The sequence below is a fragment of the Schistocerca serialis genome, chromosome 10 (genome assembly GCF_023864345.2).
Source record: "Schistocerca serialis cubense isolate TAMUIC-IGC-003099 chromosome 10, iqSchSeri2.2, whole genome shotgun sequence".
Classification (NCBI taxonomy): Eukaryota; Metazoa; Arthropoda; class Insecta; order Orthoptera; family Acrididae; genus Schistocerca; species Schistocerca serialis.
In genome coordinates, this window is record NC_064647.1 from 133873941 (window position 1) to 133901706 (window position 27766).

Below are 27766 nucleotides of genomic sequence, written 5' to 3' on the forward strand. Positions count from 1 at the left end.
ACGTTGGCCAGAAACTATCTACAGTTTCTTTTGTGTAGCGTATATCGGCGATTCGGGTGATTGCTGCGCTAATGAAGGGTCTGTAACAGCTGCATACGCAAATAAAAAAATTTTCGGGACGCTACGGTCGCAGGTTCGAATCCTGCCTCGGGCATGGGTGTGTGTGATGTCCTTAGGTTAGTTAGGTTTAATTAGTTCTAAGTTCTCGGGGACTGATGACCAAAGAAGTTAAGTCCCATAGTGCTCAGAGCCAATTTTCGGGAGGCGGGGAATTTTCTCGGTCGTGTTCGCTGAAATCTTGGCGGCGGCGTACGAGTTCACGCGCACTCCCGCGTACGGAGTCTCTCGTAAATAAGAGGTGACACGATACAATTATGATGTCTCAGATGTTACAGAAACTAATTTCGTGGTCTTCTTCACAACTACCTCGCTGGAACTATCTTCAAGGTCCAATAGAACGCAAATTCATCAGAGACAATATTTTTCGTTACGTTGGCTGGAGCAGTTTCACATCTTTTACGGTATTTTACTTTTTACCTAGGAATATTACTACATTTTCACGATAAAATAAGTATCACATGCGTCTATATATTTTCAGAATGTTCTTAGAGTTTAGTACAAATACGCGAGTGGTTCAGTTTTCTCGGCAACTTGAGGTAATAAATTATTTCTCTTCAAAATTTCTTGCAATCTGCGCACCCGGCAGGAACTCAGATGACTTCTTTGGACGGTTCTTCCTTATCCATCCTACTGCCCGGGTATCGACCAGCAGAGTGATTCCATGCGTGCATACAGGCCCTCCCAGTATGGTCGCCTACGGCCGCCGTATTGAGCTGAGTATATGATGAAAAACAGGGTTTTGTAACCAAAAGAGTTGGGGAATACGTCGTGTATTGGAATCCTGAATAAAGCCGATCTGATTTCAGAAAGAAAAATATACAGGGTTATTACAAATGATTTAAGCGATTTCACAGCTCTACAATAACTTTATTATTTGAGATATTTTCACAATGCTTTGCACACACATACAAAAACTCAAAAAGTTTTTTAGGCATTCACAAATGTTCGATATGTGCCCCTTTAGTGATTCGGCAGACATCAAGCCGATAATCAAGTTCCTCCCACACTCGGCGCAGCATGTCGCCATCAATGAGTTCAAAAGCATCGTTGATGCGAGCTCGCAGTTCTGGCACGTTTCTTGGTAGAGGAGGTTTAAACACTGAATCTTTCACATAACCCCACAGAAAGAAATCGCATGGGGTTAAGTCGGGAGAGCGTGGAGGCCATGACATGAATTGCTGATCATGATCTCCACCACGACCGATCCATCGGTTTTCCAATCTCCTGTTTAAGAAATGCCGAACGTCATGATGGAAGTGCGGTGGAGCACCATCCTGTTGAAAGATGAAGTCGGCGCTGTCGGTCTCCAGTTGTGGCATGAGCCAATTTTCCAGCATGTCCAGATACACGTGTCCTGTAACGTTTTTTTCGCAGAAGAAAAAGGGGCCGTAAACTTTAAACCGTGAGATTGCACAAAACACGTTAATTTTTGGTGAATTGCGAATTTGCTGCACGAATACGTGAGGATTCTCTACCGCCCAGATTCGCACATTGTGTCTGTTCACTTCACCATTAAGAAAAAATGTTGCTTCATCACTGAAAACAAGTTTCGCACTGAACGCATCCTCTTCCATGAGCTGTTGCAACCGCACCGAAAATTCAAAGCGTTTGACTTTGTCATCGGGTGTCAGGGCTTGTAGCAATTGTAAGCGGTATGGCTTCTGCTTTAGCCTTTTCCGTAAGATTTTCCAAACCGTCGGCTGTGGTACGTTTAGCTCCCTGCTTCCTTTATTCGTCGACTTCCGCGGGCTACGCGTGAAACTTGCCCGCACGCGTTCAACCGTTTCTTTCTTCGCTTACTGCAGGCCGACCCGTTGATTTCCCCTTACAGAAGCATCCAGAAGCTTTAAACTGCGCATACCATCGCCGAATGGAGTTAGCAGTTGGTGGATCTTTGTTGAACTTCGTCCTGAAGTGTCGTTGCACTGTTATGACTGACTGATGTGAGTGCATTTCAAGCACGACACACGCTTTTTCGGCTCCTGTCGCCATTTTGTCTCACTGCGCTCTCGAGCGCTCTGGCGGCAGAAACCTGAAGTGCGGCTTCAGCCGAACAAAACTTTATGAGTTTTTCTACGTATCGGTAGTGTGTCGTGACCATATGTCAATGAATGGAGCTACAGTGAATTTATGAAATCGCTTCAATCATTTGTAATAGCCCTGTATATGTTGCAGTAGTTGCCGAGCGCCCCTCCTGCAATAGTGTACTTCCGCGTGTCTGCTGAGATGCCGGCCGGAGCGGCCGAGCGGTTCTAGGAGCTACAGTCTGGAACCGCGCGACCGCTACAGTCGCAGGTTCGAATCCTGCCTCGGGCATGGATGTGTGTGATGTCCTTAGGTTAGTTACGTTTAAGTAGTTCTAAGTTCTACGGGACTGATGGCCTGACAAGTTAAGTCCTATAGTGCTCAGAGCCATTTTCTGCTGAGCTATTGTCTTTATTTTGTTATAACTGAAATACCCCTCTCAAATCAGTAAAGTTTCAGCTTCCCCTTCTGGATGCTTCACTGTTTTTGTGAGCAGTGTAGCTTTTGTTTCGCTCCTTATTAAAGTCCCTATATTTCGTACAAGAGCATGCAAGCTGCCTCTCCTTTGACTGCCATTTTCCGCCCGGGTGGCGACGACGCCCCCCTGGACGCGTCCCTCCGCAGACACAGACGGCGGACGCGACCGACAGAGGCCAGCGACATGGCGGGGCGGACATCGGAATTCCCGCTCGGCGGCGGCTCCAAACACAGCGCGAAATTTAATTAAAACCGCGACCGCGGCGCAGTTCCCCCTGTTGTCATCCGACCCCCATCCCCCAACATTTCTGTTCTGTTGCTCCGTCCAAAGCACGTAGGCAAACGGCGAATGTGCTTTTCACGCCAAACTCCCACGTACACAGATTCACAGACAGGACTGCTCTTATAGCGTAATGCGCGATCGTATAGCTTGCTAGATAGCGACACGAGTCAGGCAAGAACTGAACTGGCAGATTAACGACCGTGGGATCGTCCACTGGCCACACTGAGGGTGGTTTTTAGGCGGTTTCTCACTCTCTTTTCGACAAATGATGGGCTTGTCCCCAGACTGAGCCCCAAAAGTACCATATACACTGAAGCGCCAATGAAACTGGTATAGACTTGCATATTCAAATATAGAGATATGTATACAGGCAGAATACGGCGATGCGGTCAGTAACGCCTATACAGGGCGTTACAAAAAGGTACGGCCAAACTTCCAGGAAACATTCCTCACACACAAAAAAGAAAATATGTTATGTGGACATGTGTCCGGAAACGCTTACTTTCCATATTAGAGCTCATTTTATTACTTCTCTTCCAATCACATTAATCATGGAATGGAAACACACAGCAACAGAACGTACCAGCGTGGCTTCAAACACTTTGTTACAGGAAATGTTCAAAATGTCCTCCGTTAGCGAGGATACATGCATCCACTCTCCGTCGCATGGAATCCCTGATGCGCTGATGCAGCCCTGGAGAATGGCGTATTGTATCACAGCCGTCCACAATACGAGCACGAAGAGTCTCTATATTTGGTACCGGAGTTGCGTAGACAAGAGCTTTCAAATGCCCCCATAAATAAAAGTCACGAGGGTTGAGGTCAGGAGAGCGTGGAGGCCATGGAATTGGTCCACCTCTACCAATCCATCGGTCACCGAATCTGTTGTTGGGAAGCGTACGAACACTTCGACTGAAATGTGCAGGAGCTCCATCGTGCATGAACCTCATGTTGTGTCGTACTTGTAACGGCACATGTTCTGGCAGCACATGTAGAGTATCCCGTATGAAATCATGATAACGTGCTCCATTGAGCGTAGGTGGAAGAACATGGGGCCCAATCAAGACATCACCAACAATCCCTGCCGAAACGTTCACAGGAAATCTGTGTTGATGACGTGATTTCACAATTGCGTGCGGATTCTCGTCAGCCCACACACGGTGATTGTGAAAATTTACGATTTGATCACATTGGAATGAAGCCTCATCCGTAAAGAGAACATTTCCACTGAAATAAGGATTGACACATTGTTGGATGAACCATTCGCAGAAGTGTACCCGTGGAGGCCAATCAGCTGCTCATAGTGCCTGCACACGCTGTGCATGGTACGGAAACAACTGGTTCTTCCGTAGCACTCTCCATACAGTGACGTGGTCAACGTTACCTTGCACAGCAGCAACTTCTCTGACGCTGACATTAGGGTTATCGTCAACTGCACGAAGAATTGCCTCGTCCATTGCAGGTGTCCTCGTCATTCTAGGTCTTCCCCAGTCGCGAGTCATAGGCTGGAATGTTCCGTGCTCCCTAAGACGCCGATCAATTGCTTCGAACGTCTTCCTGTCGGGACACCTTCGTTCTGGAAATCTGTCTCGATACAAACGTACCGCGCCACGGCTATTGTCCCGTGCTAATCCATACATCAAATGGGCATCTGCCAACTCCGCATTTGTAAACATTGCACTGACTGCAAAACCACGTTCGTGATGAACACTAACCTGTTGATGATACGTACTGATGTGCTTGATGCTAGTACTGTAGAGCAATGAGTCGCATGTCAACACAAGCACCGAAGTCAACATTATCTTCCTTGAATTGGGCCAACTGGCGGTGAATCGAGGAAGTACAGTACATACTGACGAAACTAAAATGAGCTCTAACATGGAAATTAAGCGTTTCCGGACACATGTCCACATAACATCTTTTCTTTATTTGTGTGTGAGGAATGTTTCCTGAAAGTTTGGCCGTACCTTTTTGTAACACCCTGCATAAGGCGACAAGTGTCTATATAGTTGCTAGATCGGTTACTGCTGCTACAATGACAATTTATCAAGATTTAAGCGAGTTTGAACGTGGTGTTAGGCCACGACTGATGCGACACAGCATCTCCGAGGTAGCGATGAAGTGGGGGATTTTCCCATACGACCATTTCGCCACTGTACCGCGAATATCAGGAATCCGGTAAACCATAAAATCTCCGACGTCGATGCGGTCGGAAAAAGATCCTACAGCTTGCCGTGGTGGCCGAGCGGTTCTAGGCGCTTCAGTTCGGAACTGCACGACTGCTTCGGTCGCAGCTTCGAATGCTGACTCGGGCATGGATGTATGTGATGTCCTTAGATTAGTTGTTGTTGTTGTTGTTGTGGTCTTCAGTCCTGAGACTGGTTTGATGCAGCTCTCCATGCTACTCTATCCTGTGCAAGCTTCTTCATCACCCAGTACCTACTGCAACCTACATCCTTCTGAATCTGCTTAGTCTAATCATCTCTTGGTCTCCCTCTACGATTTTTACCCTCCACGCTGCCCTCCAATACTAAATTGGTGGATTTTCTCTGCCTCGTGATGGCTGGGTGTTGTGTGCTGTCCTTAGGTTAGTTAGGTTTAAGTAGGTCTCAGTTCTAGGGGACTGATGACCATCGATGTTAAGTCCCATAGTGCTCAGAGCCATTTGAACCATTTTTGAACTAAATTGGTGATCCCTCGATGATTCAGAACATGTCCTGCCAACCGATCCCTTCTTCTAGTCAAGTTGTGCCACAAGCTCCTCTTCTCCCCAATTCTAGTCAATTCCTCATTAGTTATGTGATCTACCCATCTAATCTTCACCATTCTTCTGTAGCACCACATTTCGAAAGATTCTATTCTCTTCTTGTCTAAAATATTTATCGTCCACGTTTCACTTCCATACATGGCTACGCTCCACACAAATACTTTCAGAAACGACTTCCTGACATTTAAATCTATACTCGATGTTAACAAATTTCTCTTTTTCAGAAACGCTTTCCTTGCCATTGCCAGTCTACATTTTATATCCTCTCTACTTCGACCATCATCAGTTCTTTTGGAACTCAAATAGCAAAACTCCTTTACTACTTTAAGTGTCTCATTTCCTAATCTAATTCCCTCAGCATCACCCAACTTAATTCGACTACATTCCATTATCCTCGTTTTGCTTTTGTTGATGTTCAACTTATACTCTCCTACCAAGACACTGTCCGTTCCGTTCTACTGCTCTTCCAAGTCTAATTCCTTTCCTGTCTGACAGAATTACAATGTCATCGGTGAACCTCAAAGTTTTTATTTCTTCTCCGTGGATTTTAATACCTACTCCGAACTTTTCTTTTGTTTCCTTTATTGCTTGCTCAATATACAGTTTGAATAGCATCGGGGATAGGCTACAACCCTGTCTCACTCCCTTTCCAACCACTGCTTCCCTTTCATACCCCTCGACTCTTATAACTGCCATCTGGTTTCTGTACAAATTGGCCGGCCGGTGTGGCCGTGCGGCTCTAGGCGCTTCACTCTGGAACCGCGTGACCGCTACGGTCGCAGGTTCGAATCCTGCCTCGGGCATGGATGTGTGTGATGTCCTTAGGTTAGTTAGGTTTAAGTAGTTCTAAGTTCTAGGGGACTGATGACCACAGATGTCTATTTCTAAGTCTAGGGGACTGATGTCCTCATATGTTAAGTCATAGTGCTCAGAGCCATTTGAACTAAAGATGCTGCAAGAATGAGACCTACGAAGACTGAATATAATCGTTCAACGTGACAGAACAGCAACCCTTCCGCAAACTGCTGTAGATTTCAATGCTGGGCCATCAACAAGTGTGCGAACCATTCAAGAAACATCTTCGATATAGAGTTTCGGAGCCGAACGTCCATTCGTGCACCCTTGATTGCTGCACGACACAAAGCTTTACGTCTCGCCTGGACCAGTCAACATCGACATTGGACTGTTGATGTCTAGAAACATGTTGCCTGATTGGACGAGTCTCATTTCAAATTGTATTGATGGACGTGTATGTGAAAGAAGACAACCTCATAAATCCGTCGACAATGCATGTCAGCAGGGGACCGTTCAAGTTCGTGGACGCTCTGTAATTGTGTGGAGCCTGTGCAGCTGGAGTGATATGGGACCCCTGATACGACTCTGACAGATGACAGTTACGTAAGCATCCTGTCTGATCACCTGCATCAGTTAATGTCCATTGAGCATTCCGAAGAACTTGGCAATTCCAGCAGGACAATGCGACACCTCACACGTCCAGAAATGCTACAGGGTGGCTCCAGGAACACTCCTCTGATTTTAAACACTTCCGATGGGCATCAAACTCTCCAGACATGAACATTATTGAGCATGTCTGGAATGCCTTGCAACCTGCTGTTCAGAAGAGATTCCACCCCCTCTTACTCTTACAGATTAATGGACAGCCCTGTAGGCTCGCTCAGGCCGTCAAAGGCCTACTACTGCAGTGGATGACCACTACCTATGGATTATGGCTCGGAGCAACACTGACAGCAACGCCACCATGTTGAATAATGCTTTTCGTGCAGCCACAGAACGTCGTGTTACGTCTCAGACGGTGCGCAATAGGCTACATGACGTGCAACTTCACTCCCGACGCCAAGGCGAGGTCCATCTTTGCAACCATGGCACCATGCAGCGCGAAACAAATAGGCCCAACAACATGCCATAATGGACCGCTCACGATTGGCATCACGTGCCCATCACTGATGAGTGTCGTATATGCCTTCAACCAGACAATCGTCGGAGACGTGTTTGGAGGCAACCCGGTCAGACTGAACGCCTCAGACACACTGTCCAGCGAGTGCAGCAAGGTGGAGATTCCGGGTGTTTTGGGGTGACATTATGTGGGGCTGACATACGGCGCTGGTGGTCATGGAAGGCGCCCTAACGGCTGTACGATACATGTATTCCATCCTCCGATGGATAGTGGAACCATAACGACAGCATATTGGCGAGGCATTCGTCTTCATGGACGACAATTCGCGCCCCCATCGTGCACATCTTGTGAATGATTTCCTTCAGGATAACGACATCGCTCGACTAGAGTGGCCAGCATGTTCTCGAGGCATGAACCCTGTAGAACATGGCTGGGATAGATTGAAAAGACCTGTTTATGGACGACGTGACCTACCAACCTCTCTGAGGGATCTACGCCGAATCTCCGTAGAGGAGTGGTACAATCTGGACCAGCAGTAGCTTGATGAACTTGTGGATAGTATGCCACGACGAATACAGGCATTCATCAGTGCAAGAGGACGTGCTACTGGGTATTGAATGTACCGGTGTGCGCAGCAATCCGAACCATCACCTACGAAGGTCTCGCTGTATGGTGGTACAATATATGCGATGTGTGGTTTTGATGAGCAATAAAAAGGGCGGAAACGATGTTTACGTTGATCTCTAATACAATTTCCTGTATAGGTTCCGGAACTCTCGGAACCGAGGTCATGCGAAACTTTTTTTGATGTGTGAAGAATGAGTCAGTGAGGCACTCCGGTCAGAGGCGGCAGCCTAAATACTTGCTGTAGAGAGGGCGTTGTCGGAATGTTGCTTGCCGGTGTGTCTCTCGCCTCTCTCGTAATATGTGCCCTTGACCTAGTGCCTACTATCGATCTTCGCGCTACATCTTTGCGGACCGGTGTGCTCATGGTGTGGACGACGGGTTGCCTACCTTACGCTGCATGAAATATTTTACAGGTAGTTTTATTCTGCCGCCCCTGCTGTGCGGAACAAGGCGCAGTAGTTTGCGGCGTGCGGCAGGGAACGACAGTGGCGGCGGTAATCCCTGGCGGAGTGGACAGTGCCCGACTGCAGCGCCTCGCCCCCCACTGGTCGCCGGACCCGTCAGGCGGCTGACGCGCTGAAACCGGATTACGCGCGCGCCATCGGCCCGGCGCTAACTGGATTCGTTCTGCATAAGGCCCGCCAGCAATTAGATTGCCGGCGCGCCGATCTATCCGGACGCGCCGGAGACGGCTGCGCAGTCGTTAAGCGGGGCGCTCGAGGAATCCGGGCAGACGCGCCCCGCCGTCCAGATGCGACAGTCGCACGCGGAATTACGCCGCCCCGGACAATGGCAACAATGGCAGGCGCTGACTAGGGAGCCCGCCTCGTCCTGGAGACAACAGGCGCTCCGGGCCGACAGAGAAAACGACGTTACGCTCAGTTAGGACGAAAAGTTCCTAGGAAAGAGTACACAACAGGTCGTTAGAAATATTACGTGTAAGCGGTGTTGAACAACTTTAATGAATAATCATCGCAGCTGTGAAATGTATAGTGAAATATGTCACTTCTGACAAGGTGCTATGCGATCGACTTTTTGAAACTACCTATACACTGATGTAGGTTAAGATCTCAGGTATCACACACCGCAGCCATTCATCCTGGTGGGCCCTCATTTGGGAGTAACTGACGGAAGAAAAATTCGGAATTTTGTGTGACATTTAATAACCGTAAAAAATTTACTTTATATAGACTGTTTTCTTTGTGTAATGGATAGGAAAAGGTTGCGGGTTCGAATCTCGTCAGATGCTCCCTGTTTTTATTTTTTATTTTTATGTCTTTATCGAAATTAGTTCAATCATTAATTTTATTCAGTTAAGTTGTTTAAACGTATTTTTTTATTTCTATTTCTTTATCACGTCATTTTAATGATCGTGTGAACCTTTTAATTTGTTTCATTTTGTCTTTATTCTTTTTTCAATCAGAATTTTTCTGAACATGAATACAATTATCTATTATAATATTCAATTATTTGAAAATTCCAATTTATTACTTAAAAATTAAAAGACGACATTATTTATATTTGTGCAATGGTGCGAAATATGCATTCTTGTTACCTGATGTGCAGTTTTCTTTGCATGGTAATCGTCATACAAACATTTAAGACATAACGTAAATGCCTATTGCACAACGGACACCATAACGCAGATGAAAATTTAAGTGGAAGATGGGTTATAACTAAAAAGAAATTCCATCAAAAGAGAAATAGATAAAATGAACACATTAATGTGAACGAAAAAACAGTGATAATACAAAAGAAATTAGTACGTAAAATTAATTAAAAACCGTTGCACAACGATTTCACGCGGAGAAAGAATAAAGCACTCCGTCGTCAGGCCACAAGTGGCCCATCGCGACCATCCGACCGCCGTGTCATCCTCAGTTGAGGATGCGGATAGGAGGAGCGGCTGGTCAACACACCGCTCTACCGGTCGTTATGCTGGTTTTCTTTGGCCGGAGTCACTACTATTCGGTCGAGTAGCTCCTCAATTGGCATCACGAGGCTGAGTGCACCCCCAAAAATGGCAACAGCGCACGGTGGCCCAAACGGTCACCTATCCAAGTGCCAGCCACACCCAACAGCGCTTAACTTCGGTGATCTAAAGGGAACCGGTGTATCCACTGCGGCAAGGCCGTTGCCGGAGAAGGAATGATAGCAAGAAAAATGAGAGCAAATGAAGAAGTTCATATTATGATTAAAATTATGTGACACAGGAAAGGAATCAAAAATTACATTCAAACCAAATAATTGAATAAAAATGATGATCGGAATAATTTAAAAATAAAAAAAAAATTATGCTGCAGACGAGATTATAATCTACAACCTCCTGGATGTCAAGCTGTTACCCTAGCCATTACACCACACAACCAGACTGAACAGTGCAATTTTTTAACGCTACTGAGTATCACACAAAATTCCGAATTTTTCTTTCGTCGGTTACTCGAAAACGAGGGTCTACCATGGTGAATGGCTGCAGTGTGTGGTAGTTGGGACCTTAATCTAAATCACCGTATAGACAATTTCAAAAAGTCGATCGCACCGCTAGGAAAGTCTTCCTGTAAGTACACCACGACATCCGAGCACGCCCTTTAAATATCTGTGAATCTGCGAACGATGCGATTTCAAACGGCATCGCAGCAAAGGTGGACGTCAGACTGAGACTCACTGGAAGACTCCTCAGGAAGTGTATGTACAAAGTAAGAAGTTTACAAAATCTTAGTTCGACCGGTACTTGAAAATTACTCGTCATTTTTGGACCCGAAAAGATCCAAAGAAGAGCGGCTTGTTTTGTTACAGGTTTATTTAATAAGAGGAGGCGTCGCGGTGGTTATCAGTTACTCCAGTGGCAGATGGTACAAGGGAGACGTTCTGCATCAGGTGTGACTTACAGTCAGCTTTCAGAAAGTATAAGTTCCTACAAGATTCAACCGATATACTGCTTCGCGCAAGATATATCTCGCGAAAAAATCGTGAAAGTAAAATCAGAAAGATTCGTGCTCACACTAAAGCTTACCCGGAACCGTTCTTCCTGTGCACAAGATAGCTTCCGCCACACACCGTAGCACAGCTTCCGAAGTAGACATGTAGATAAAAATGTGCTACAAGTGAAAAACACGCGTGTCTTACTGTAAATTTTTAGTCTTCATTGCAATAAATAAAAGCAATTAAATAACAAGTTTCAGTTGTTGAAGACCGTCTTCAGATCTAAGAAAAGAAGTTCAAAAGGGAGAATCCTTAAATAAAAAATTATGAATTAAAGTAAAAAACGTACAATAGCTGCTAATTCATTGGTACCATAATAGACATTACAGGACTAATCAATAAGAGTACTTTCCAAACAGCCAGTTACCAATGTCCTCAAAATACGTTCAAATCACAACCAACGTGATAGACAGCCATCACAAGACTGACCGCTTCCAGACTCAAAAATATTGCGCGCAGAGCCGCACATTTCCAGTGTAAGGGTAATAGTGGAAACTATAGTTCGTATTCCAAAAAAAATGTGTGTGAAATCTCATCTTGCTAAGGTCATCAGTGCCTAAGCTTACACATTAATTAATCCAAATTATCCTAAGGACAAACACACACACCCATGCCCGAGGGAGGACTTGAACCTCCGCCGGGACCAGCCGCACAGTTCATGACTGCAGCGCCCTGGACCGCTCGGCTAATCCCGCGCGGCTTCGTATTCCAATTAAAAGATACAGAATAACAAAATAATGAAGGGCAGCATTTTAAAAATCTTGATAGAAACACCTTATTAGACAGTTGTATGAGAACTGCAAGCGGTGGGAATTCGCTACTGTTCTTGCTGCGTGTAACTGCGGAGCCTCGCACGTGGAACAAACTTTCAGGCGTTTACACCACAACTTCAGATGCCAACTACCTCACGTTTCAGTTTCAGCGTATTACGCTGATAGTTTATCGAAACGTTTCAACCCAACATTAACAAGCATTATATAACTGTGGTGTCATTCTACACTGAAGCGCCGAAGAAACTGGTCTAGGCATGCGTATATGCGTATTTAAATGCAGAGGTATGTAAACAGGCAGAATACGGCACTGTGGTCGGCAACGTCTATGTAAGACAACTACTGTCTGGAGCTGTTGTTAGATCGGTTACTGCTGCTACAATGGAAAGTTATCAAGATTTAAGGGGACATTGTATGTCCTATGCCGCCAATGTTAAATAATTATCGAATTTTGTGACCCATTATCTTGGAAACTTTTTAAGACACCAAGTTACAATTTTCCATAATTATTGAATCCACCTTTCTAGATACACTGAACTATAATTATTACTAAAATTATATTGTGGGGCATGTTATCTCTTTTTTTTCAAACAATTTTTGACAGGCTTTTGTAAATAAATAAACATAAAAACAAAACAACTGAGGATATTTTAATTATTCTAGGTCCATATGCGTTGAATCTCACACTTGGCATGCTGTGAAAATTTCATGTCTCTACCATCAGTACTTCCTTAGAAAACGGGTCATTTATTGCAAATAATGTAGTTCAGGGATACTGAGGTTTAAAACTTTTTTTATTACAAATTCTTATAAACACGTACATTTCTGCGTCTTTAATGCAGTAGAATTGCCCCCTCCCATAGTCAGTTTCACAACAGCCCAGTGCTTGTCGCCTCCTCTTCTTTCTTGCTCCTTTTGTCATTTGCTGAGCAGCTAACTTTGCTTCACATACACGAAGGTCATCCAGTTCCCGAAGTCCTTTAGCTGTGTTCTGTCCAAATTTTACCCCTACCTTCTCTAGAACCTTAAGTCTTTCATAGTTCCCACCATTCAAAGTTATTACTGCATCAGACACTGCCAACTTGAAGAGTTTTAGAGTCATAAGGCCAACAAATACATTTTTAGGCACACGACACCACACAACATTACTGAAGGACTCATTCACATTCTGGGTCTTCCCACGTAAACACCTCTTTAGTAGCTCAGTATTTGCCAAATCTCTGTATATAGGTTTGATTGTCTCCATTACTGCCAAAGGAAGAGAATGTTTATGAGTAAATTCATGCCGGGTGCCAGAAAATTCAGCTTGCCTATATTTACGCCAAGTGTTCGTGGAGGTGGAGACAAAGCATGACATGGCTTTTCATCGGTTGATATTCGATGAAAAAAACTGCTCCACACAGCTCTTTTCATCTTCTCTAAATTGTCACAGTTATTTATAATGGCCTTCCCATAATATACGTATAAAAAACAGTTGAAGTTAGCTTACAACAAAAATAGCCGATGATCTATTTACAACGAAAACTAGTATCAGAAATATAGGACTGATTTGTTTATTCGTAATGCTAACTTCTGAGACGTAGCAGTAGGCACAAAACAAAGCAATTCACAGCCTTCTAGACTGTGTAGTTCCCAAGATATGACTGCTCATATGTGGCAGTATATGCGTAGCCGCGAAATTGGACAGTCACATGTCAACATTCAAAATATTATTTATAGGGCCTCACAATTGTCTGATTTTAATGTATTATGTACCAAAATGTTCAGGAAAGTCCAAAGCACATTATGGAGTAGAAAACAGAAAATGTCAAATATCAACGAATTTCACGTATAATGTCCCCTTGAGTGAGTTTGAACGTGGTGTTACAGTCAGCTCAGGAGCGGTACGATACAGAGTCTCCGAGGTAACAATTTTGGACTGCTAAAAAGACAGCGCGGCTCATTATTTCTGCATGGGATCTCCAACAACTTGTTGAGTTCATGTCAGGTCGACTTGCTGCACTTCGCCGTGCAAGAGGATGTCGGAAACGATATTAGTACCTATCCGATAATTTTTATCACCTCAGTGCGTTTTATTACGTAATGTACTAACTACACAGTAGAACCTCTTCAAGGAACTGGTAAAACTTTTGATATTATTTTTTAATTGCTGCTTGTAGTTAAATAAACTGAGCACATATTTAGTAAGCAGAATACGTTGTGTTGCACAAAGAATAAAAGAGCCAGCTTTACTTCCTGGCGCCTTTATAAATATTTTGCCCTGCGGCTGAGAATGGCCTGTTTTGTAGCCAGTAAATTACTCGGGCTGGTGTATATCTCTGCATCTTGTTGACCCCTCTCCGAGGGAAAGGTACAACAGTGCCCGACGTCTCCTCAGCAAGTGCCTCTGACGTGCAGGTAGTACTGTTTCCCCATTCTTGTGGCCTAACTAAACACTGCGTGAATATGTAATTGCTTCATGACGCCTGTAGCCTCTGTTAGAAAAGGAAGCTGTGTGTATGTTTAGTATAGAGATAAGTCGTCATTTGCTGATTTATCGATCGTGACTATGGAACTGTGAAAAGCGAAGGTCGTAGTTCATAAATACCCCCCCCCCCCTCCCCCATTGACCCCAAAAGAACATCTCAGCTAAGGCGTTTAAAATTTTTGTAAATAAATTTCCAAATTGTTATGCGAACTTTCGGAGAATAAACTAAAATCTCCAAAATGGAAAGAAATTCTAGAAAATTACAGGTCATGTTGAACGCAGGACAGCAACAGACTTGCAACAGTGGTAAAACCGGTCCCCGTCAGATCAACGAAGTGCCGTCGGGCTTGGCTAGCAGTTGGATGGGTGTACCATCCGGTCTGCCGAGCGCTGTTGGCAAGTGGGGTGCACTCAGCCCCACGTGAGGCAAATTCGGGAACTAAATGATTGAGAAGCAGCGGCTCCGGTCACGATAACTGACAGCGGCCGGGAGAGAGGTGTGCTCACCTCACGCTCCTCCATACTCTCGCCTATAAGCTGAGGATGGCATGGCGGTCGGTCACTACCGTTGGATCTTCCACGATCTGTTCGGAACGAGTTTAGAGTTTAACGCAGGACATGTTCCAGTTTCTTGCTGCATCCGTCTACCAATTACGACACTGTTCCAGAATTCACAGGTGCAACCACAACAAGTCGAGTTAGCTGTAATAGATAGGAAAAAACGGACGTGCCCCCCTCCCCCCACCCCCCCGCCAAGACAAGAAAACAGACATACTTGCTTCCGGAACATAGGCAGAAACGATAGCGTTCTGATTATTCACATGCTCGCACAGTCAAAGTTGTAAGAGACAGTTGCTGTCACAATTCTTAATCGTTTCACTACCAGGTTTTTTTTATTATTTTTTTTTTTGTAGTGAAAAGACAGTAATGTGCGGGGTTATTTTAATGAACGTCGTAGTCAGAAGTAACAAAATATGAAGAAAAATATTTCACGCCATTTTGTTTTTACTGCATGGAGAAGTGGGGCATACCGGGTTATTCGTAAGTACCTCAACGGTTTCAGAAGATGAGTCCCTCAAAACTACGAAACATACAGAAAGGAGATTCGCATCTGTGGACAGAGAATCTCTCCAAGTTTTTAACTCACAATATTCGTGGCTAATATGGGCACCGTTTGTGGCGCGGCAAACCATTAGCAGGCTTTCTTTACCAGTAGGACATTGAATGCAGTCATAATGTCCTAACTTGTTCCAGTGCCAGAATTATTCCCGTCGAGTAGCAGTCGGACTGTCACCATTCTAGTAAAATGCCTTCCCGGCAAATGCAATAAATATAACATGTTCCTCCTGTTTTCCTGATAACCTATCATGGCCCACATACGGCCCAGTGTCAGTGAAGAGGTTCATGTACATTTCAAATTTTCGGGCGAAGTTTTTCCAATATTATTGTTATCATAAAGCATTTATAAGTTTTACTGTCATAACAGTAGGCGTTTTGGCACATTAAGAGCAGAGTTGGCGACAAATAAATTACCTTGCCCCCCCCCCCACCCCCCGCCTCTCCCGGCCCTACACTGACCACAGGATGTGGCAGTGGCAACCCTCTTGTCACACAGTAATCCAGTTGCTGTGGGTCTGTTCACAGAGCGGATTTGCCGGAAAGGCATTTTACTAGAATGGTGACAGGCCGACTGTTTCTCGACGGCAATTCTGACACTAGAGCAATTTAGGACATCATGATTGCGTTCAATGTTACCTCTTCGTCAAGACAAGAGACGATAATTTCGTCAGAGGATGCTATGGTTAAATATCATGCAGTGTTTGGAATGCCCGCCACGTCGGACTGAAGGAATACACCGAAGCAGTTCACAGACGGGCTGATGATACATTTGTTAACGGTAGGTTTGATCAGCACTCGAGTATTACGGATCTGCTCCTTGAACTTTGCGGGAATCCCTGGCGGAAAGTCGACGTTGTTTTCAGGAGGGTGTGCTGAAAAAATTTCGAGAACCAGCATCTGTGGCCGACTGCAGAAACAATGTGCTCCCACCAACGTACATTTTGGCTATGGACCATGAAGATAGAAAACTTGGGGTACGTGTGGAGGAATATTAACATCGTTTATCCGTCTTATCTGCGATTGGAACACGAAAGGAAACAACAAGTAGCGGTGAACGGTACCCTCCACGTGCACCATACGGTGGCTTGCGGCCAATGTACCAGGTGGTTATAATTAAACTTGCCCTATTTAACACGTTATAGCATGGAAACTAATTACCGTACGAGGACCAAATTAGGTAGCATTAATGTCAAGGACATGGGGAAGAGAAGTAATGCAGAATCAATTCAATTGGTTAAAAAAAAAAATGGCTCTGAACACTACGGGACTTAACATCTGAGGTCATCAGTGCCCTAGAACTTAGAACTACTGAAATCTAACTAACCTAAGGACAGCACACACATCCATGCCCGAGGCACGATTCGAACCTGCGACCGTAGCGGTCGCGCAGTTCCAGACTGTAGCGCCTAGAACCGCTCGGCCATACTGGCCGGCTCAATTCAATTGAAACACTTTTAATGTGCTGCTACGGTACATCATACCATTACATATCGGAAAAGTTATTGCTACAAAAAGGGCTCAATATGACGCCCATCAGTGTCCAGGAGAGTCTGGAAGCGCTGGATTTCCTTCTGCACAGAAAAACGAACCACATCCGTAGGCATGCTGGCTACCTCTCCTGATTTGCTACACTTCAGATCAGCACATGCGTGAATGTTCCCCTGGTAAACCCTGTCCTTCAGGTAGCCTCACAACCACAAATCACAGGGAGTAAGATCAGGTGCGGGCCAAGCATTTGGAAACGATCCGCTGATAATACGACCGTTTGCAAATGTGTTTCGGAGAAGCAGGTGGATCGCCATCTTGCATGAAAACTGTTGCGTTCAATGCGTCTCTCTCCTGTAGGGCGGATATGAGATGTTGGCGAAGCATATAGCAGTAACGTTGGCCAGTCACACTGCACAGCTTTGCTCCTTTAGCTCCAACCTGTTCAAAAAAGAATGGGCCAATGATGAACGTAGCCGTGAAAGCACACCACGCGGTGACACGTTCATCATAGAGAGGAACTTAATCAGAGCGACTGGAGGTGAAGATCCCCACACTCGGAAGTTCTGTGTGTTCACCTCATCGTCATAGAAAAATGAGCTTCGTCTGTCCATAGGATGGTCCAGGGAGAGCCTTCATCAACTTCAATCCTTGCGAGAAGATGGAAAACAAAGACAATACGTCGTTGTGCCTCCTGTGGTGCAAGCTGCTGTACAATATGGATCCTGGACGGTACGGATACCATTTGAGAATGGTTCGAAACAGCTTCCGAACAGTGGACCACTAGATGTTCAACTGTCGTGACACAGCACACGTACTGCCCGACCATCGGGAATTTCGGGCAGCGTTGTCTGCCATAGCAACAACGATTTCGTCAACCACCTGTGGTACAACCCGTCGTCGGCCTCTTACCGGAGCGACGCCTAGTCCTCCAGTTGATTCGAACTTCTTCATCATGCTCCGCACGACAGGTGGAGAGAGAGGACCCTTTCGTAATCCTTTCAGCCGGCGATATTCTCGAAGTGCAGCTGCAGCACTACTGTTGTTTTGATAATACAGCTTCACCAATAATGCCCTGCTCCTATTGTCCAAGCTCATGTTGACACGTTGCGACTGGTCAAATGTGTGAGACCATGAACCACGATGACTAATCACGGCACCTGGTGGCCCTAGTTGGAATTGGACGGTGGCACTGTGACGAATGGAAATCATGCATCCTACACTCTGAACGTTAATGCTACCTCGTTTGTTACTCGTACGGTAACTAGTTTGCGTGTTGTAACGTGTTAATAGGGAAAGTTTAATTATAACCACCCAGTATGTAGATTTAGATGTAGATACCCTCGTACAGATAGCCTCTCGGGACAGCGATGGAGGCAGTTATCGAAAGCTTGAGATTCGACGTGGCAAGTCTGCGGAGAACTTTTCATTCAAGGACTCCACTGCAAAAGACTTCGTAGTGATTTAAAGATATTTGTGGACGCGCAACCAATCGACAGACGTTACAAGAGCGTGTGATCAATGGATGTGACGCAATCCGGCCAGAGCCAGGTGCATTTCAAAGAATGCGTGATTCAATGCGAAGAAAGGCTGAAGGATGGGTTAGGGTACGTGGTAACCACATGCAGCACTGCCTATAGTATCTGCTTCTATGTAACAGACAGGTGGAAGTGAGAGGACAGATTAGCTTATATCTCTATAGTTATTGGTTTTTATATATATCACGACATGAACTTTTTCTTAAATTGTGATCGGTACTAATTCTGGTAATACTGACCCTACGACTTATCTTAGAAGAAAGATTAAGGAAAGGCAAACCTACGTTTCTAGCATTTGTAGACTTAGAGAAAGCTTTTGACAATGTGGACTGGAATACTCTCTTTCAAATTCTGAAGGTAGCAGGGGTAAAATACAGGGAGGGAAAGGCTATTTACAATTCGTGCAGAAACCAGATAGCAGTTATAAGAGTCGAAGGCAGGAAAGGGAAGCAGTGGTTGGGAACGGAGTGAGACAGGGTTCTAGCCTCTCTCCGATGTTATTCAATCTGTATATTGAGCAAGCAGTAAAGCAAACAAAAGAAGAATTCGGAGTAGGTATTAAAATCCATGGAGAAGAAATAAAAATGTTGAGGTTCGCCGATGACATTGTAATTCTGTCAGAGACAGCAAAGAACTTGGAAGAGCAGTTGAACGGAATAGACAGTGTCTTGAAAGGAGGATATAAGATGAACATCAACAAAAGCAAAACGAGGATAATGGAATGTAGTCGAATTAAATTGGGTGATGCTGAGGGAATTAGATTAGGAAATGAGACACTTAAAGTAGAAAAAGGAGTTTTGCTATTTGGGGAGCTAAATAACTGATGATGGTCGAAGTAGAGAGGATATAAAATGTAGACTGACAATGGCAAGGAAAGCGTTTCTGAAGAAGAGAAATTTGTTAACATCGAGTATAGATTTAAGTTTCAGGAAGTCGTTTCTGTAAGTATTTCTATGGAGTGTAGCCATGTATGGAAGTGAAACATGGATGATAAATAGTTTGGACAAGAAGAGAATAGAAGCTTTCGAAATGTGGTGCTACAGAAGAATGGTGAAGATTAGATGGGTAGATCACATAACTAATGAGGAGGAATTGACTAGAATTGGGGAGGAGTTTGTGGCACAACTTGACAAGAAGAAGGGATCGGTTGGTAGGACATGTTCTGAGGCATCAAGGTTCAAATGGTTCAAATAGCTCTGAGCACTATGGGACTTAACTTCTGAGGTCATCAGTCCCCTAGAACTTAGAACTACTTAAACCTAACTAACCTAAGGACATCGCACACATCCATGCCCGAGGCAGGATTCGAACCCGCGACCGTAGCGGTCTCGCTGTTCCAGACTGTAGCGCCTAGAACCGCTCGGCCACTCCGGCCGGCTGAGGCATCAAGGGATCACCAATTTAGTATTGGAGGGGAGCGTGGAGGGTAAAAATCGTAGAGGGAGACCAAGAGATGAATACACTAAGCAGATTCAGAAAGATGTAGGTTGCAGTACTTACTGGGAGATGAAGAAGCTTGCACAGGATAGAGTAGCATGGAGAGCTGCATCAAACCAGTCTCAGGACTGAAGACCACAACAACAGCACTAATTCTGGTAGGAATGTGTGACACGTAGAGTTGTAAAACTACCGTACGCTGCCGTAGACTACCATGAGTAAGCGTAGACTACGATAGCTTTCCTAGTAACTTTGGTTGTACCCACGTTACTTGTGCATTGAATGTGTTGCACACCTACCAGACGTTCCCTCATAACGATCGCTTTCTTTACATATACGATCAGTGTCTATTAGATTCCCCCAAATGGAAGCCGTGAACCTTCTAGAAACTGAATGAGGATATATAAAGGGCCACATTAACCCACGGAGCATTTTTGTTTTACATAGTTATCCTCCTGTCTGTTACTTAACAATAAAGAGTATTTATAGGAAAACTGAAATTATGAATGTTTAATTCAGGTTTTTTTCGAAAATTTGTGATATGAAATGAGAAACATAGCGATGTTGTAGTAAAAATAAAGAAAAGGTACGGATTTATCGAATAGCGCTAGAAAATGTGATTTCCTTAGCAGAAAGGTAAAATTAAAAAAGAAACGCAAAACAAAAACATATCAAATATGGCTTCAATAGTTCGTCGAACTTATCTGAAACATGATTCCGTTATTCATAAACAACTCTTGCATTTGTCAATAATAACAAGGATCTCCTGCCTTTTTTCATGATGAAGAACGTTCTATTGAGTACAAAATAACAACAATAATTATATATATTTCTTGTGCTTGGGCACGCAAGCTGTACTTGCATCAAAAGTAATAGCTTGGGTTACATACAAGCGCATAAGTTACAACTAATTTTATTACTTAAAAAATGCAATTGATATTCTTTAAGGATATAAAATACCCAATGGACTGACACTAAATGGTGTGCGGTTCTAATTCTGCGCAGAAGAAACAAACAACCAAACAAAAAAAAGAGAAGTCATCGGCTCCCATTTACTCTCTTACACATTCATTCATGTTTCTTTCCCTACCAGTACTACCAACACAACCGGTAATCTACCATTTACCGCGCAGTTATGTACTTTACCAAACCTGCCGAAACGTATGTTTGGTACAGCACAACTCTAGTGACACATGTTTTTGAGCATCCTGTATAAATACAACCTTTGAGAGGACTATGGGCAACTGCCAGCTATTCGTAAAGCCAAGCTTCCTGAATATCTACGATAGAAATTTGTCGTAAATAATAATAAAAAATGTCTCTGAGCACTATGGGACTTAACATCTATGGTCATCAGTCCCCTAGAACTTAGAACTACTTAAACCTAACTAACCTAAGGACATCACACAACATCCAGTCATCACGAGGTAGAGAAAATCCCTGACCCCGCCGGGAATCGAACCCGGGAACCCGGGCGTGGGAAGCGAGAACGCTACCGCACGACCACGAGCTGCGGACCCAAATAATAATAATAATAATAATAATAATAGAAAAATATCACCCACCGGGGTGAACATACGAACGTACGACCTCAGGATTAAACTACGTTCGGCCCGTTGTCCTATTCCCATCATCGAAACCACGCCCTGATCTTGTACGTACTGCAGTGACCGTTCACTTGCATTGCTTTTGTACAGTGTTCCTTCACAATCGCCATATTTGAGCGAAAATACTGGACTGCTCATCCTTCACAACAACAGCCCTTTATAACACTAGAGCGAGCGATAAACAATAGGTTATCCGGGTAAAGTGGTCGACAAAAGACCATTTTACAAAATGATCGCCGGATGAAACAGAAGTGCGTGAAAAAATTACCACGAGAGAGAACAACAACAATACTGTATCGCGTGCAGTAGAGGCTCGATTTAATACCGCAAATTCAATCGTAACAGCGCATGCGACAGGCGAACACAAAAAACTCTTGTGTGTCCATCAGCGCCAGTGTTTGGATGGGTGCTGAGCTGCGTGCATTATCAGCCGTGGCCGAGGGTACAGTGTGAGGAACATACACTCAGTTCGTTCATCGTCACTAGACCGATCATGGGGATCAGCACGAGCATTGTCTAGAATCAATATAGTTTTCACAACTTTAGGTTTGAATTTTAACTTTTCAATCTGGAATTTTCGAACCTCACGGGCGAAATCGTTCTTAAGCCAGTCAAAGAATAACTGTGTTGTAACCCAAATCTTTCGTTAGCTTTATAAGGGTGTAAATGATAAGTACTCACAACTTATGGCAGCGGTGTATGGAAATACGAACAATCTGATACAGGGCACTTGTGCGGAATTAGGTCGACAAATAACCTCAAATGGCCTTAAGGAGCCGTCTCAGCTACATCCCAAACACTTCGCTGCTAGAGATATTGTGCCGAACAGGACTCTTAACTGCCATCTAATACTAGCCTTGAAATCTGTTTGGTCAAATTTACCTGCCGCTCTTCTCGCTGCAGCCTGCGGTTAGACACCCCTTACAAGATCTCGGACAGAGCCTTGTTGGTTACTCCTGGGCCAGTTTCCGGGTAGTTCCTCTTGTTTTAGCACACAGTCGGACGTTTTATTGTGATTCTTCTTCATATAAAAAGTCGATGTCGCAATTGCCAAATTCCGTCACAGCAGTCTGTAGAGCTGGCTGGCTGGCGCTAGCGCTCGCTGAATGACCACCACTGCAGAGTGGCGTGCAGCCCTGTCAACATCATCATCATCGTGAATAGCTTCCAACCCCAGGCTGGGCCTGTTTGGAAAATACATCTTGCCATCTTGTACTGTTTCTCACCATCTTTCTGTGTTCACTTTGGTCCAGTCCTCGCCTCTTTTTTTCAACATACTCTTTCACACCTTTCAGCCATCTATCACCTTGTCTTGTTCTTGGTCGTTTCCATCGCATCTCCATTTCGGTATATCTTCTTGGGACTCCTCGTGTTTTTCCATTCTCTTTAAGTTCCCATAGCACCTTAGCTACGATGTTTCTTTCCTGCTCTGCAAAGGTTCCTCTTTCAGTATTTCCTTTACCCTCTCATTCCTCATCCTATCTCTTGTTGCTACTCCTATCCTACTTGCGAGGAACTTCATTTCACAAGCCTGTAATCTGCTGACGTCTCTTTTCTTCATTACCCATGTTGCACATGCACAGGGCAACACTGAGACGTAGTAACTTGTGTATATTTCTTCTTTCCCTTTTGTGGGACGTCCTTGTTCCAAACCAGGTTCGTAACACTTTGCAGGAATGCTTTTGCCTGTTTGACACGTTCGCTGATCTCTTTCTCATTTCTTCCATTTTCCTGTAACATACTTCCCAAGTACTTGACATTTTCCGTCTTCTTAAATTAATCACCTTCACAGTTGGTCTATCTTTCTTTCAAGTTGTAAATAGGAGTTCGTATTTGTTTGCGTTGAATTTCATCCTATACTGCCTCACATTCCTTCCCAAGCATCCAGATGCTCATCAATTTTCTCCTCCATGTTTCCCTAGATCATCAAGTCACACGCAAAAACCATTGCTTTTATCTTGTCTTCTCCAGTGTTTTCTGCCACCTTAGTCACTATTTCATCCAAGACCACATTGAAGAGGAGAGGTAACAATGCATTGCCTTGTTTCACACCACTTGTTTGCTAAAACTAATAGGTCCATTCACTCCCTGCTTTCACGCAGTTCAGACTTCCACACTGCATCTCCACTCCTCTGTTTTTTCAAATACAAATGGCTCTGAGCACTATGGGACTTAACAGCGGAGGTCCTCAGTCCCGTAGAACTTAGAACTACTTAAACCTAACTAACCTAAGGACACCACACACATCCATGCCCGAGGCAGGATTCGAACCTGCGACCGTAGCGGTCGCGCGGTTCCAGACTGAAGCGCCTAGAACCGCTCGGCCACTCCGGCCGGCCCTCTGCTTTTTGTCTCTTTTCCTCTGCCTCGCCCAGGCAACGAAGACCAAGAAACATCGAATACGCAAAAAATCGTGTAGCCGCATGTTTTTGTGGGGTGGTAGGAGGAAGTGAACCCAGCACTTGTCCTGACTGTCAGACTAAGGCACCCAAAGGGCGGCCTCGACCAGGCGGGTGCCACTCGAAACCCAGAGCAACCAGGCCAGGCGGCGGCTCGTAGACCACAGGCTTCGCGCATTTGACGACACTCCTCTATGAGGCTGTAGCAGCTCGCTCGCACATTCGACCGATGAACGTCGTGTAAAGTGCGCCGGTCGAGCGCAGAGCGCAAATGGAATGCAGCAAATGGCTGAGCTGGGAGCATACATAGTCGCTCTGGTTGGGGGTGTTCGCACAGTACTGCGTCAGTTTAATCCTGCGTCCAGTTGCAGAATTACAGAGGTACGACCAAAATACGAAAAAACCAAAAACACTACACATTATCTTCCCTAATACGGTCTAGGAAAACCATTGCCATTCAAAATTGCTTCCAGTCGTCCCAGAATGAATAAACACAGGTCCAGTATGGTTTTCATGGGAATCTTGTGTCATACTTCCTGCAAAAGTTCAGGTAACGATGATGGAGGGCCGGCCGGAGTGGCCGAGCGGTTCTAGGCGCTACAGTCTGGAACTGCGCTACCGCTACGGTCCCAGGTTCGAATCCTGCATCGGGCATGGATGTGTGTGATGTCCTTAGGTTAGATAGGTTTAAGTAGTTCTAAGTTCTAGGGGACTGATGACCTCAGAAGCTAAGTCCCATAGTGCTCAGAGCCATTTGAACCATTTGATGATGGAGGTGGATAGCGATCACGCACCCTTCTGTCCAAAGTAGAACATAAAGGCTCAGTAACACTGACACCTGGTGACTGTGGTGGACAAAACGAGATGCGACAGTTTATCCCCGTGCTCACAAAACCAATCCTGGACGAAGCATGCTGTGTGAACGCCGGCCCAATCGACTTGTAACACAGCATCACCACCGACGAACAAACGCTGTACTATGGAATGGACTGTATCAGCTAAAATGGTCACATTATCGTTGGCAGTAGCGGGACCTTGCAGAGCAGGCATACAATATATCGATACCTCTGCTCCAAATCAACTCCGAATCCCCACCATATTTCACTCTAGGGACGCAAATTCCACCAAAAGTTGGAGACAGTGTGAAAAAAGACTCGTCCGACCAAATGATTTTCTTCCACTGCTCCATAGTCCAGATTTTATGGCTTCGGTACTGCGTATTCCTGCTATGGGCATCTGCATCACTGATGAGTGGTTTTGAAATTCACGCTCGCCCTACGATTCCCTGCTTCGTGTTGTTTTGGTGCTGTCACGCTTCACGACATTCAGTGCTCCAGTCAGTTTTCCAAATGTCGTCCTACCATTTTTCATCACAATCTATAACGGTACTTTGCGGGCAGGCGTGTCAATTAGCATCATATTAATTAAAATCGGGGAAGAATTAAAAAGGGGAAAGTAATACGAACCTTTAATAACTGCACAGTATTACTAAGAAGCAATATAATGAAAAGTAATAAAAAGCAAAGTAGCAAAGACCAAGTGAGACAGAAAGATATAGGAGCGCTTTTGTTTTTTAATACATATAAAAGAACATGTAACACATTATTGAGCTCTCTACCTTCAGTTATCGCGATCGTGCTAGTCGATGAAAAAGTGCTACGCGACTGCAAAATTCGTTAAGGAGATTATTTAAAGACTCTTCAAGCACGTTTAAAACACATTACGTGTGACGAAGTGATCAGAGACGTTTATTGTCGGGTGGAGTGAAAATGAATCCGACAACATAATTCGAACTTTGTGTTAGCTGGGAAAAATACTCTTGGGAAACTATTATGGTTGAGGAACCCACGAAAGGGAAACTATTATGGTTGAGGAACCCACGAAAGTTGTGCGCAACGGAAAGCTATAGTTTACGTAATTCTGCATTTTATAAAATGGTGAAATGAGTGTGCGCGGAACATTAATAGAATCTTATCCTTGGACGGTTGCGTGGGTAACTGATACAAACATCGCGCCAGCATAAAAAATAGCTCGCTAATTAACTACCAGATATTAATTTTCAGGGATCTAAAATACCAAAATAGAAGGATAGGATCATCACCTCCAATCCCGATTAATATTTCATATTTAATTAGTGAAAAGAGAAGTGTTAATAAACAAACTACATTTCAATTTTACCCACCATTCTGGCTTCATTACGTAGTTTTGACTACATGATAAACAATATCTGTGGACGTTGTATGCAACGTATCGTCATTATATTTAGCCAACCAATATTGTGGGACACCAAAAATGTAAAATACAAGAAATTGTTCTTACAGCGGATGTATAATGTGTGACTGCGACGAACTGTATTGAGAAACTGAACGTCCATTACGTACTTGCATGTTTATATGCGAAAATGGCCCTTTTCGTTACAGCACCATAGAGTTCGAATAGAATCGCTGGAACATTGCAAACCATTCAGATTAATCGAACATCTAAATACGCATAATGCTGGTACCACCAGGATGTGTTCTTTCTCCTCACCCTCGTGGCAGTAATTGAAGAGTCAGCCGGGAAATATATTTAAATCAATTGACGACCATTGAGCTAGCGTCACGAATTTTCAAACGTCCACTGCCATGTATGAAGGCGAGTGACACCACGAGTGCTAACGTCGATCGAGGGGTGTCGTCGTGATCGTATTGAATGTCATTGAGCGGTTACAAATCCTCTCTAGTAACCATCACGATCATCTTCTCGCTTTCCCTGCATGTGCAATAGATCTTCGATACCGTGCCTCATGTAACACCAAACCCTTGGCTCCATTGGTTATGGAAGCGTCCACTATATGAGCATGAACGACTTGCCCACGTTCGAAGTCACCAACCGCCGACATAATGCACTCGCAATTACGCAGAACGCTGTTTTGATCGCGTCTGAAATTTGCAACGTACTGAAGACATTGCACAAGAGTTGTTCATGGTGAAATACAACAGTACAACCTGCAACCTGGGCTAGCATCCGCATTTATGTTCAAGTATGCATTTCTTGGGAGGTTTCCATATTTTTGTCCAAGCGCTGTATACACAGTATGATTCAGCTGCCCCTACTTTTAAGTTTCATGCAATCTGCAACACATTCAAAAACCATCGCTCGCTATGTGCAAACTATTACTCCTATAGTAAAAACGAACACGACCTTTTTGTAGGAAATTCAATGTAGTTAAATTTAGCATTGGGATACGTCTTCGCTGGAGCCCACGGTTCTCGACTTATTCACGAAAAATGCGTTTGAAGGTAACTTTTGTAAGTTTCTTTTGAGTAATTCGTAAACTATGGCCACTAGTGAAAACGTATCCCAGTATAAAATTGAAGTAGATGAAATTTCCTACAAAAAGGTCTACATCTACATCTACATGGATACTCTGCAAGACACATTTAAGTGCCTGGCAGAGGATTCATTGAACCACCTTCACAATTCTCTGTTATTCCAATATCGTATAGCGCGAGGAAAGAACGAACACCTATATCTTTCCGTACGAGCTCTGATTTCCCTTATTTTATCATGGCGATCGTTTCTCCCTATGTAAGTCGGCGTCAGCAAAATATTTTCGCATTTGCAGGGGAGAGATGGTTATTGGAATTTCTTGAGAAGATACCTCCGCAACGAAAAAGCCTTTGTTTTAATTATGTCCATCCCAAATCCTGCATCATTTCATGGACAGTCTGTCCCCTATTTCGCGATAATACAAAACGTGCTGCCT

General features: G+C 44.4%; 1 pseudogene; it reads right to left on the reverse strand.

Annotated features, from left to right (window-relative positions):
• Positions 1–10235: 10235 nt before the first annotated feature.
• Positions 10236–10353, reverse strand: LOC126425341 (5S ribosomal RNA; annotated as a pseudogene).
• Between the last annotated feature and the right edge of the window lie 17413 nt (positions 10354–27766).